The following is a 13,284-nucleotide window of genomic DNA, read 5'->3' as shown; positions in this document are numbered from 1 at the left end:
ATTCGACATTAATTTAGCAAGATGTTTTTGAGAGAATGCTGCATTGAATCTGTTTGAATGCACTTGTGATTGTGTAAGCTCTTTTCTGGGCTCAAATTATGAGAGCAGGACAGATTCTGTTGAGTTACAAGAATGTTAAAAAACATGGCCAGTTCCTGTTCCAGATGCTTCTCAGCATTTCCATCGATGGTTATTTCCACATAAACCTGTATCCAAACCATAATAGCTATGCATTTAGTCCCATGACCCTCAGGCTGCTAAGTAAAGCTGTCACATGTAATCTCCCTAAACGTGTCACTGTATACTTCATAAACTTTTATCCTCTCTTTTGTCTTTCTTCTAAAGTGAAAGTATTTCTGCCTCTCTGGTTTTTATGTTAAATTACTTCTCTGTTTTTCTCAGAGATCTAGAGAATATGGAAAATTTCTGGAGCATATTAATCTCTATAATGCAGTATTTTGTTATAATGTAGCATCAGCATCCTTAGAAGCTTGTAAGAAATGCAAAATCTCTCACTCCACGTTAGACCTACTGAAACAACATCTCTGGAATTGGGGCACAGCAGTCTGTTTTAGCAAGTTCTCCAAGTGATTCTTATGTACTTAGCTAAAAACTGAAAAGCACTGCTTTAGTTTATCCTCTTTCTTTGTTGTTACAGCCCTAAAGACTTAGCTCTAGCACAATCTTAAGACTCTTTTAGAAAAGGCTCCTCCTTTATACTCAACTTACAGATTCCCAGCATGACATGGTTCAAGCGTAGGGTCAGTGTAAATTTTCATTTCATTCCTTGGTTACTGCATTATTTCCCAAGAGTTGTGTCTAGACTTTTAAAGACTTCCCAAATATTAGGTGAATTTTAAGGTTTGTTGCTGTTGTGCAATAGCTAGAATTGGAAAATATTCGGAAATGTTAAAGCCTCCCTTCCAACATGTATTTTTATAAAATGAGGAGAAGAATAAGTATTCAGAGTGATATATTGATACCCCTTATAGGCCTTAGATCAGCTTGTTACTTAGGAATATCAAAATACATTAGTTATCATTTGGTTTACTTATAAATATGTCATGTTGAGAATTTGAATACTATAAGTGAATTTATTCAGGTAATTATAAACTTTCTATGTTTTAATGTAACAGTCCAATAAATTCAATTTGACTAAGTTTATGAAGCACTGGATATATGCAAGTATTTTGGAGGACGTAAGAAAAAATGGTCCACACCTATTAAAATCTTAGTTTTAAAATCTTATATTTTAAAATTTTGTCCAGTTTAGTTGGAACTATGAGAAAGCTTGACAAAGACAACATCATCATGTTTTAGTAAAGCTAGTAAGCTTTTATGATTTCATATATCAAGATCCTCAATATTTTTAATAGATACAAAATGCACTAACTTTTAGAAAATAAGATGAAGGGAGGAAATGCCCAAGGTCACTTAATGTACTTTTATCCACTTGAAACTATCTAGTTGGTCTAATTTAGAAATACACATTTTGCTGGATAATACTTTTAAATCAGATTTGCTCGTTGATGTTTACCTCTGAAGTGTTGAAATTCTTCCATATGCTGGAAACATGTTGTTTTTTTCCATTCCACTGAGGACAGGGAGGGGAAAGACACATGTAATTCAGTGACTTGTCTGCTTTTAAACTTAAAGCTGTAGGATTTTAAAATCTGATCATTATATCCCTTAGCAACCTGTGAGCAATTTTTCAACCCTCTGAGACCTAGAACTGCTTACGTTTAGTGTTATTTTTAACCATAAATCATCTGACTAATAGACATTTAGTTGTGTGTGCTTGACATATTTTATAATTCTAAAATCATGTAACAACTTATCTGTAGTATTAAATGTGCTTTTATAATGATTATTTACATAAAGACAGTTTAACCTTTGTTCTGAATAAGTAAATATTTGGATCCTTTAGTATATTTGTAGTTCACACAACTGGAGGAAGCGAGTTCTAACTTCTCTTCTGCTGTCCCCTCAGTCTTGGAGTTTTTGCAAGCAGAGCCATGAGCACCCATTTTTACGTCTACCAGAATGAATCCATGGCTCTGTTAGTTTGTACTTCAGCCCTAGTTCTATGAAGTCTGTTGGGAACATAGAAATAAAATCAAAAGGTTTTGTTGTCTAAAGACAACAAATAGTCCTCCACAGGTCAACGAGGCAGGGCTTCTCTTCTTCCCTTGTGAGACAGCAGTGGATCCTGGGGACAGAAAGGCTTTAAGCTCTTGCCAGGAACCTTAAGTCATGCTGCCTGTCTCCAGTGCATACAGAGCACTGAACATATCATCCTGCTCATATAATTAATATTTAGTTTTAAAGTATTTTTTAATTGTGGTAAAATACACAAAACATGTACATCTTGGCTGGGTGCAGTGGCTTACACCTGTAATCCCAGCATTTTGGGAGGCTGAGGTGGGTGGATCACGTGAGGTCAGGAGTTCGAGACCAGCCTGGCAAACATGGCAAAACCCCATCTCTGCTAAAAATATAAAAATATAAAAATTAGCCGGGTATGGTAGCATATGCCTGTAATCCTAGCTACTTGGGAGGCTGAGGCAGGAGAATCGCTTGAATCTGGAAGGCAGAGGTTGCAGTGAGCCAGGATTGTGCCATTGCACTCCAGCATGGGGGACAGAGCAAGACTCTGTCTCAAAAAAAATAAAAATAAATAAAAATAAATGTACATTCTAACTACACAGGGCACAGCTCAGTGATACTAAGTATATTCATACTTCAATGCAACCATCACCACCATCCATCTCTAGAACTCTTTTCATCTTGTAAAGCTGAAATTCTATACCCAATAAACAATAACTTCTCATTCCCCTGTCTCCCCAGCCCCTGGTACTAACATTCTACATTCTGTCTCTATGAATTTAACTACTGTAGGTACTTCACATAAGTGGAATCATACAGAATTTATCTTTTTGTAACTGGCTTATTTTGCTTAACAGATTGTCCTCAAGATTCATTCATGTTGTAATGTATCGAAATTTTCCTTTTTAAGGCCGAATAATATTCTATTGTATGCATATACCACATTTGCTTTATTCATTCATTCCTCAGTGGACATTTGGGTTGCTTCTGCCTTTTGTCTATTGTGAATAGTGCTGCTATGAACGTGGGCATATAAAATATCTCTGAGATCTGGCTTTCAGTTCTTTTCGGTATATAGCCAGAAGTGGAATTGCTGGATCATATGGTAATTCTATTGTTAATTTTTTGAGGAACTGTTCTCCACAGCTGCTGTAACATTTTACATTCTCACCAACAGAGCACACACATTCTAGTTTCTCCATTTTCTCTCCAGCATTTGTTATTTCCTGGTTTTTTGACAGTAGTCATCCTCATGGGTATGAGGTGGTATCTCATTTGCAGTTTTGGTAAAATAATGTATTTTTGGAGCATCAAAGCCAGCTAGTGATAAGTAAACACCTTTTCTTAAATATGGTATTCCTCAGCGTTTTCATTTTCTAAGTTGAAGGACTAAAAAATGTTCTATCAAGAGCCATGGTGGAGGAAGGCATATATTTTCCCCCAAAACTTTACCCATCTCTACCCCTACTTGCAAGAACAGAGTAAAAGGTTAGTCTTTACTACTGTGTTCCAGCATTGGCTTTTATCTTTCTTCAAGGTTAAGTTTTTCTTTCTATTTTTAGATGAACTAACATTCTTACTAAATATAAAGTGAGCTCTTTGTTCCACATTTGCAAACATAGCGTCTTGTAACTGCTGTAGAAAAAAAAATCAATACTTCCCTAGCAGGCTGTTCTGTGTGCTTAAATATAAAACTCCAACAGCCCAAGTAGCAGGTGCCCTAAATACTTCAAAATAAGACCATGTGGCCGACAATTAGAGATAGAGAAAGTATACTAAATCTATGGTTTAAAAAGAAGTCATTTAAATGAAGTTTATTTTGCTGTTGCTGTACATAGCTCAAAATTGCTTTGCTGGTTCTGCAGGAATTAAATTTTCTGTGGTTGGAGAGCCTGTTCAGGTTTACAGATTCCGTGCTCCCAAAGTATGTTTTCAGCAAATAAGCTATTCTCATGCATTCCTGCACAGTGACTTAAATATAGGTGTGGCTTCTCTGACCTTACTGTCAATGGAAAAATCAGGCTACAGAATGTAGTATATGGACTTTGAATTGTGATTGAAAGAAACCAGCTATACATGACATGTTTTAAGACCATCAGAGGAAATTTTAATATAGGCTGGGTTTTAAATTAATTTAAGGAATTATTATTTGTCTTTGTTAGGTGTAATAACGGCATTCTGATTCTATATTTGTAAAATGTCCTATCTGTTAAAGATGCTTACTGATGTGTGTACAAGTAGACTGATACAATGTCTCAGGCCTGCTTTAAAGTACTCTAGAAAAAGAAATAGTTGAGGTATTAGGTAAAATGGGAAGGACAAGAGTCTTGATAATTATTGAAGCTAGGTGATGGACGTATGGCGTTTTATTTTTTTTTTTAATTTTTTTTTTTTTTACTATTTTCTGTGATTTTGTGTGCATTTGAAATTTTTCATATTAAAAAAATTTAAAGAAGAAGATTTGTTTGTAAAATATCATAAGTGGAAGAGATTTTTTTGATGAGATTCAAAAGTACTCAAGCAAGTGCATGCTAATATGGTCTTCATTAGAGAGGCCAAGGGATGCCAGGCTCCGGAAAGACTAAAGACCAAGATAGTAACATAGAAGCTCTGAATCTCATCCACCAACTCAGGCATGGGAGAACTATTTGGGCTGGCAGGAAATTCAGTTTCATTTTGTATTCCCTCTCTCTTCCATCCTTCTTTTTTCACACACACCCAAAAGCTGTGCAAAGGTTTATTAGACAGAGTCAAGGGAGCAGAGAGAGCATAGCTGGGGCTCTGCTGGGGTGCAGCCTCTGTGACCGGGCTTTGAGCCCCAGCAGCCATCTCCTGGAGCAGGGTTGTGGAACAAATGCAAGACCTGTTAATCTCAGAATTTGTGAGCCTTTGCCCTAACAGAAATTCTCTTCCCCCTTTTTTCTTTCCCCCCACTCAATTTCCAGAACATCTTGATAAGCTGTTTAGTGGGTTTAGGCTTTTTAAAATGACAATAAGAGTGATTGAGTTCAGGTTGCATGGGTTTTCTACCCTGACAAAAATAACTGAGGGAAGGAATTGCAAATGCTAGCTGCTAGTTACTGGCTGGAATTGTGTATGTTGATAGAATGAGGAAAATATAGGGAGAGCTATGAATTTATATTTCAGTGAGTTTGTCAGTCTTGAAAGTATTTATTCTGGCTGGGCACGGTGGCGCATGTCTGTAATCCCAGCACTTTGGGAGGCCAAGGCGGGCAGATCACAAGGTCAGGAGATCAAGACCATCTTGGCTAACATGGTGAAACCCCATCTCTACTAAAAATACAAAAAAAAAAAAAAAAAAAAATTAGCCAGGTGTGGTGGCGGGCGCCTGTAGTCCCAGCTACTCAGGAAGCTGAGGCAGGAGAATGGCATGAACCCAGGAGGCGGAGCTTGCAGTGAGCTGAGATCACGCCACTACACTCCAGCCTGGGCAAAAGAGCAAGACTCTGTCTCAAAAAAAAAAAAAAAGGATTCTATTGGGCAGTAAACATACAATTAGATTAATAAAAAAGTTTCTTTTGAGGTGTTCCTGCTCTGATGAAAGCTAAGCAGTCCTTTGGGAAAGACAAAGGAATATCTAGGTCAAAAATAAAGGTAGGAATGCAAAAGGAGTTATGAGCCACGTTTCTTCCTCACACGTAATGGATATGAATAAGTAATTTAGAGATAGTGATGATACGGCTCTGATGAATGGAAGAACACCAGGGTTTTTGGTCTTGCACTGATTTAGATAAAAGGACACACACACACGTGGAGTGGTTTTAAGGAGCGAAAAGTTTAATAGGCAAAAAAGAAGAAAACAGCTCCCTTGTACAGAGACAGAGGTGTGGGGGCTTGAAACAAAGACTGTGTGAGCAGCGGAAAAATGGTCAGTTATATCAGAGGCTGGAAGAGGTGATGTTTGATTTGCATGGGCCCAGGGGATTGGTTTGACCAGGTGTGTCATTTACATAGCCCGAAAAAAACCTGGCCCTCCCACCTTAGTCCTTTAATATGCAAATGTGGGTCACCATGATGTTCTGAACACGTGGTGTTATCCGGAGGTGGCCATGACACTTGGCACAGGTGGTGACAAGGAGAAAGCAGGAATCGCCATATTGGCCGTGTCAGATGGACCTAGTTTTTGATCGCTGGTATTCGCATATTGGAGTTTGCCAGCCTGGCTCTTTAGCTGCCTTTTCTGTTAGAGAAGAAATGTTTCGGGCAGTTGCTTTCTATTGCAGGAAAATTTTCACTGAGAACCTTTACCCCTGCTATCTGCCTAAAAGTTATTTCTTAATAACTCCTGTGTTATTCCCCCTTTAAAGAGAAGTAAACCTAACTGCTATTAGGGGATGTTGGATGACGATTCTTTCTGGCTACTTCCTGTTGAAAAGGGGTGCCGTGTGGGGGAACAGGAGTTGGGCCTTCTCCTGAGGTTGATTTAAGGGTTTTTGGAAGAATAGCGTGTCTATGTTTGGCTTTGTTTGCAGCACTGTTTGGAGTTTGGTTACCTTTAGGCAAAAAAAGATAAATTGTAAAAGAAGATTTAAAATACAGGGTTAGAATATGAGCATTAAGATTACCACCATTAGTGGGGGTCCTATAGACCATAACTGACAGTAGAATTTGACACCTGTTTGTTACACCAATGGATTGCAATACCGTTTTGCCTTTACTAGATGTGCTGTACATTACCAGAAACATTAATATAAAAGGAACATTTTTCTTGAGGAAAAGCATGTATTTCCCCCTTGACTTGCCGTTAGAGAGTAATTTTAGGCTTAGGCTATTTTTGTATCTTGCAATATGATTGGGAGAGATATGTTATTGGGTGGCTAAAATAATTTTAGCATTAATTTGACAATTTCTTTTCTTTATTAATTTTTTAATAACTTCCACAAACTCTACAACATACTTAAACTTTCTGACTTGTTCTAAACATCCTTCCTTCAAATAACCAGTTGTATTTTTTTTTAGGACTGTATTTACCATAAAAATCTTTCCTTGCATAAAATCTTTTTTTAATAACCTTCTTTTCCTAGCTTGAAGTGTATTGTATTAGCAACCTTTAGTTAAAAGGCCTATTAAACTTAGTGATAGTAAAACTTTTATACTTACTTTTTATTCCTAACTATTACTTTTGCTATAAGCAAAACAACCTTGAGTAAATCTTTCCTGCAATTATTAATCCTGTTATAAGGATGATAATCAGGCAAAATATTACAGCAATTAGAATTTTTCAACCAGAATTCCACATTGTGGGTGACACAGTGTATAGTTTTAGTGCAAATAGTAGTAGGATGATAACAGTTCCCACAAGAGTGGCATAGTAAATAATTTCCATTTAAAATTATTTCTTTACTTGCCAAGATATAATCTCCTTCGTAGATTTATAAAGTTACAAATGCAATCCCATGTGTAATTAAAATTTGTTTGCAAATATGAGTTAAAAAGAAGTTTTAATATTTGGTGGTGAACTTTGAGAGGAAAGGTTAGGTGGGAGTGGGATTAAGATGAATAGCCCTTACGTAGTTACTTATTTTTTTTATGAGTTTTAGCTTAAGATTTTCTATTTCTTCACACTGATATTTAGGACGTTCCTCTGGGCTGTCAGGGGTTGCTCCCTTAGCTTTTTAGGCTTTGACTTGAGTGTGATGTATCCAGAAGTTGATTTCTGTAACTTTTATTGCCAAAGGGATTGAAAGAAGAACAGCGTAGGGCCCTTTCCAGCTTGGCTTATGGAAGGAAAGAGAGATGAGAGTTTTTGCTAATACTAAATGTCCTGGGTTGAATAAAGATGGCTCTATTTTCTGGGGTTGGGCTTCTGCTAGTTGTGTCAATTTTTGTTGGAAGTAATAGAGAGGTTACATGCTTAACCAATTTAGAGGTTTTCTGCCTGAAAACAATATCTGAGCACATTAATAAGTTTTATCCTTTCCCAAGTGAAAAGCTTGGTGAAGGATTTTAAGAACTTTCCATTGGCTGGAGGCTGGCAAATGGAGTTTGCCATTATTTGACCATAGCAATTCTGAGGGCTGGAAAGTATGCCCTTGAGAAGTGGCCTATTTTATTTCTATAAGGAATACTGAAGTTTAATTTCTTTTATGGAGCCTTCCTAGATTAGAAGAGGTTTGAAGCATGTTGATGCCTTGAGGCTTCCTTGCCTTTGACCTAGCTACCTGATTAGTCAATTTATTTCCTTTGGCTACTTCACTTGTTTCTTTTTGATGTCCCCTACAATGCATTCTTGCTATTTCTTGTGGAAGAAAAACTGAGGATAATAACCTATTGATTTTCTGGTGATATTTTATAGGAGAGTCATTAGTGGTAAGAGGATATCTTTCCTTTCAAATGGCAACATGAGCATGGAAAATTAGGAAAGCATACTTGGAGTTAGTATAAATGTTAGCTACCTTTCCTTTGCTTAATTCAAGTGCTCTTGTAAGAACTATCAGCTTAGTGAATTGAGCACTGTGCCTGGGGAGAGACATTATTTAGAGTGACTACTGCTTATCCTGCCTTATGTATTTCTTGTTTTACTGGCTGTTAGCTAAGAGTTTTCCCTAGAGGACAGTAATTCTGCCACATTATGTGGGGTATAAACAGTTAAATAATTTTCTAGGGTTAACTTGGAGGCTTTTTTGACTAGTAGAGCTATTATGACAATGGCTTGGAAGCATGTGTGTGTAATAGGTCCTCCTAACTGCAACTAAGATTGAGAAAAATATTGGATTAGAGTTTTTCCTGAGATACCCCTTATGGTCTTGCTATGGGAAGAGGGGAGGCCTGGTTCAGAGAGGAGAAAAGAAAGAGACTGGCTTTAATGTTTTTTTTTTTTTTTTTTTTTTTTTTTTTTTTTTTTTTTGAGACGGAGTCTCGCTCTGCCGCCCAGGCTGGAGTGTAGTGGCCGGATCTCAGCTCACTGCAAGCTCCGCCTCCCGGGTTTACGCCATTCTCCTGCCTCAGCCTCCCGAGTAGCTGGGACTACAGGCGCCCGCCACCTCGCCCGGCTAAGTTTTTGTATTTTTTAGTAGAGACGGGGTTTCACCGTGTTAGCCAGGATGGTCTCGATCTCCTGACCACATGATCCGCCCGTCTCGGCCTCCCAAAGTGCTGGGATTACAGGCTTGAGCCACCGCGCCCGGCCGGCTTTAATGTTTAGAAGGAGGTTTACTTTCCTTGCTTTAATTTTCAGAATTACTCAGAGCTCTCATGCTATAATGGCAGTTTGAGCCGCTGGAGCCAGGGCTTGAGCCCTAGGATCCATCAGTCCTGCTGGACCATCTGTGAGACTGGTCCTGAACCCAGTGACCTCCACCTCTGGGGGCAGTTCTGTCTCCAGTGGTCTCCGCCACAGGCTGGACAGGGTTGAGGTGGCTTTTTCTTGCTACCTGGGCATTCCTTTTTAAAATGCCCTGGCCTGCCACACTAATAGCAGCTAGCAGATGCACTTCGGGGATCCTGGACTTTGCAAGCCTGCAAAGCTGCTGCTAGAGCCTTTGTCCTTCTCCTGAGCTTTTTCTTTTTCCTCTGGGCCTCCTTCTGGTCCCTATTATAAAAGACCAAATTAGCCACTGTTAGGAGGCTTTCTAAGGTGCTGTTTGGTCCCATAGCTTGCTTTTGTAGTTTCCTTTTAATATTGGCAGCTGCCTGTGTAATAAACTTGTTTTTTAGAACAAGCCATCCCTTGACTGAATTGGGGTTAAGAAGTTGTATTCTATTAGTGCCTTTCTCAGCCTTTTCATAACGGCTACAGGATTCTTACCTGTCTTGTGGTCTATTATAGACAGTTTAGAGTAATTAAGAGGTTTGGCCCTGGTTTTCCACAGGCCTTCTAAAATGCATATTAAAAAGTACTTTCTTTTTTTCATTTATTTCCTGAGTTGTTGGGATTTCAATCAGAAGTGTTTACTGGAACTGCTTCCCTCCCAATTGGGAATGGTGTTTCTACAATTTTTTTTGCTTTCCTTGTTTGTTTTCTTCCCTTTTGTGGTATTATGGGAAATATATTGCTCACCTCTGAAATCGAGCTGCTTGCTTTTTAGCTACCGTTAGGTTCCGGTTTAGGAGCAGTATAACATCCTTCCTTGTGAGGTGAAATACTTGAGTTAAATTTTGGAAAACTTCTGTATACCTATTAGGGTCTTTGGAAAATCAGCCTAAGTTTTCCTTTATTTGCCTAAGGCTCTGTAATAAGAAGGGAACTTAAAGGGGCCCCAAATAAGGGGGATTTTTAGATGGTTCCCCTGGAATTTGCTTTTTTAATTTTGGGGAACTTTTTCCCTGGCCCTACCTGATAAGATTGCTAAAAGAGCTGGGTTGCAAAGGTTTGGTAAAAATGCCATGTCCTTGTGCAAAAGAAAATGAGTTGCTTTTCTCTTTAAAGTTCTAAGATTAAGGAAGTTCTGGTGTTTTAGAGTGCACTTCAGAGGGGTGTAAGCTGAAGATAATTTATTACCCATTTAGAAAAAGAAGTGAGAATAAAAGCATTTTTTTAGTCATCTTCCTTTCCGTATGACCCAGGGTGGAGGAGAAGACAGGGAGAATTCTCCGACTGTTTTCCCTTTCTGGTTTTTGGATCTTGGCACCATGTTAAATCTGTCGCCCATGGTTGAAGGCATGGTCCTACAAGTCATGGAACTGGATGAACTAAGTGACGGATGGGACTAACCACGCTTACCCACGCAACCTTAGCTCGTCCACCTTGTGTGATTCCCCTTTGACTTCCTATATTTGTGATTTGGCTGGCCTTCTAAAAAATGGATCTTGGAGAGACTGTGTTGCCTTTGGGCAAGGCTTCTTTAACAGAGGAAATGTGCTAGATTGCCTGCTATTGTGGCCCATGCTAAAGCACTTACCTTTAAAAAAAATGGTTCCAGTTAACTTACGAACTTAAAATCCCCCACTAATTAAGTACCGTTTTAATAGAAAACACTATAGGTGCCTTAAAAGAACGTAGAAACCAAATGGCCATCTTTTTGCTGATGGGAAAATATTGAGACTAACATTTGGCTACAGAAGATATCTTACTCCCAACTGCTGAAGGAAGAACTTTCCCGTTCACAGAAGTAGCAGTAGAAAAATGTAAAAAGGAAAAGTTGCAAAGCTTCAGTGTACTGCAAAGAACTAGCAATGTGTCATGCATTAGTGAGAAACAATTAAGTTACGTTTGTTGAAACCTTGAGAGAGAGGAAAGAACTACATGACTTTGGTGATATAAAGGGACTTTCAAATGGGCACAGGTCTGAGGATTGTGTTTGGAGCTGTATTTCTGGCTAGATGCCCAAAGCACTTTGATCACTTTAACTCACACTGACACTCAACCCAAGGTAAAATCAGCCTGCCTCCTGTGATAGAGAGGCACTCTCTGATGGTGTAAGGTCTCTGGGGAGGACCCATTCCCAAGAATGGGGGACATCCCAGATGCCCCAGGGTGCAGCTAAAGGGGGGGTGAGCATCTTGCCAGTGGAGATCATGAGGACCTTGGTCCCCTAGGGCACTCAGGATACAGGCTAAAGGCAAGGATATCCAGTTCCTAGTGGAGGCAGATATCTGAGACGGCCTTGGGACAGCATCACAGACTGTGGTTGAGAAGTTGATGCATAGCCGTCTAGGTATTTTCAAGATAGAAGGTTGTTCAGACCAGTGGCCTCTGTCAAGGGTACCTTTTCCAGGAGGATGGAAATTCCAAGGAAATTCAGGCTTATGAAGGTCTTAGCACAGAGCTTCCCATCTCCTCCTTATCACCATATTGGTCTGCAGAGGGTAGGCAGGACCCTGTTCAAAGGGCCTTTGATAGAGGGTACTGGTGCTTGCATTCTAACTAGTATAGCAGAGCTCCGCTGATTACATGTGACAAAGTCAAAGATCAAAACACCAAATTCATGTTAAAGAAATACATTGTCTCTGGGAGCTAGGAAGCCCATAGGTGGATCTGGCTTCAGGCATGACAATTTTCAAGAGGACACACATCAGAGCTGGCTGTTTCCCAGCTCTCCTTTGTTCTGTGTGTGGGCTTTAACCTCTGTGTACTCTCAGGCTTTCTCCACTCCGTGGGAAAATGGCTTCCATCAGCTTCCAGCCTATTTCCTCTTTTCCAAGTTCCTTTTAGAATGTCGCACAGAACCACAGATTGTTCCTGCTGGGTGATGTGCCTATCATGAACCAGTCCCTGGGGCCAGGGATGAAGCTGGGTTTTGTTTGTTTGTTTAAAGAAGTCCTTATGTTTCTCAGCTGTACTTCATTCTGGGCTTCCATGATCCTCCTGCCTTAGCCTCTGAGTAACTACCAGGAGTGCCACTGAACCCAGCTGAAGCTAGCTTTTTGGCAAGGCCCAGGTTATATGCCTACTCTTGAGGCTGGGGCAGTAGAGTGAGGACTCCCCAACCCCATCCCAACCACATGGAATGATGGATTAATGTGGGACAAATGACACATGTGATTGCACTCTCCCATTAGAAAGACAAAAAAATCCCTCTTCATTTCCACGCCTCAAGTTCCTAATTAGCTTTCTTGCATTTACTCTCAGACAACTTTAAGAGGAGAAATTGGCAATCCTTGCCAGTTTACCTTGTCTCTCTCTCTTTTTACTTTGTAATTCATTGTAATCAGGTTTTCACTTGCATTACTCTTCTGACACATCTAAAGGCCTGTAGTGAGTCCCAGCCCTAGGATAGTGATTAAGAATTCATTGTAGAGCCAGCTAGCTGGGTGACTTTGGGCAAGTTGCCTAACTTCCCAGGATTTTAGCTGCCTTCTCTGTAAGTGGGAGGTTGATAGTTCCTACCAACTGGAGTTGTTGTAGGGAGCAAATGAAATTACACATGTAAAGCACCCAGAGCAGTGCCTGCCATAGGGAGTGCTTACAAGTACCAGATGTTATTAAGGAGTCACTGCATTTGACAACTTTGCCCCTCTTTGCTTCTGAAAGCCTTCTCTTCTCTATCATTTCCCATTGCCTCTTTCCCACTTCCCCTTCCCTAACCCACACCATGTCTCTTCAGTCGGCTCCTCTCTTGTCCCAGCACATGTGTGCCCAGGCTGTCGTGTTCCAAAGTGTTCCTTTTATATTTTGCCATAGGTTTCCCCCATGTGATTTCATTCACCCTGTTTATCACTGAGAGTTCTGAAATAGTACATCTCCAGCCCAGGCCTCTGTCCTGAGCCCCAGACCAG

At 39.7% G+C, this 13,284-nt stretch overlaps 1 protein-coding gene across 3 annotated transcripts in view; it reads left to right on the top strand.

The window, feature by feature from the left end:
* The window catches only part of DOCK4 (dedicator of cytokinesis 4), a 475,181-nt gene that overhangs the window by 392,834 nt on the left and 69,063 nt on the right, over positions 1-13,284 (top strand). The gene's annotated exons all lie outside the window — the stretch shown is intronic.

The sequence above is a fragment of the Theropithecus gelada genome, chromosome 3, assembly GCF_003255815.1.
Source record: "Theropithecus gelada isolate Dixy chromosome 3, Tgel_1.0, whole genome shotgun sequence".
NCBI lineage: Eukaryota > Metazoa > Chordata > Mammalia > Primates > Cercopithecidae > Theropithecus > Theropithecus gelada.
This window is presented reverse-complemented; position numbering and strand designations above follow the sequence as displayed.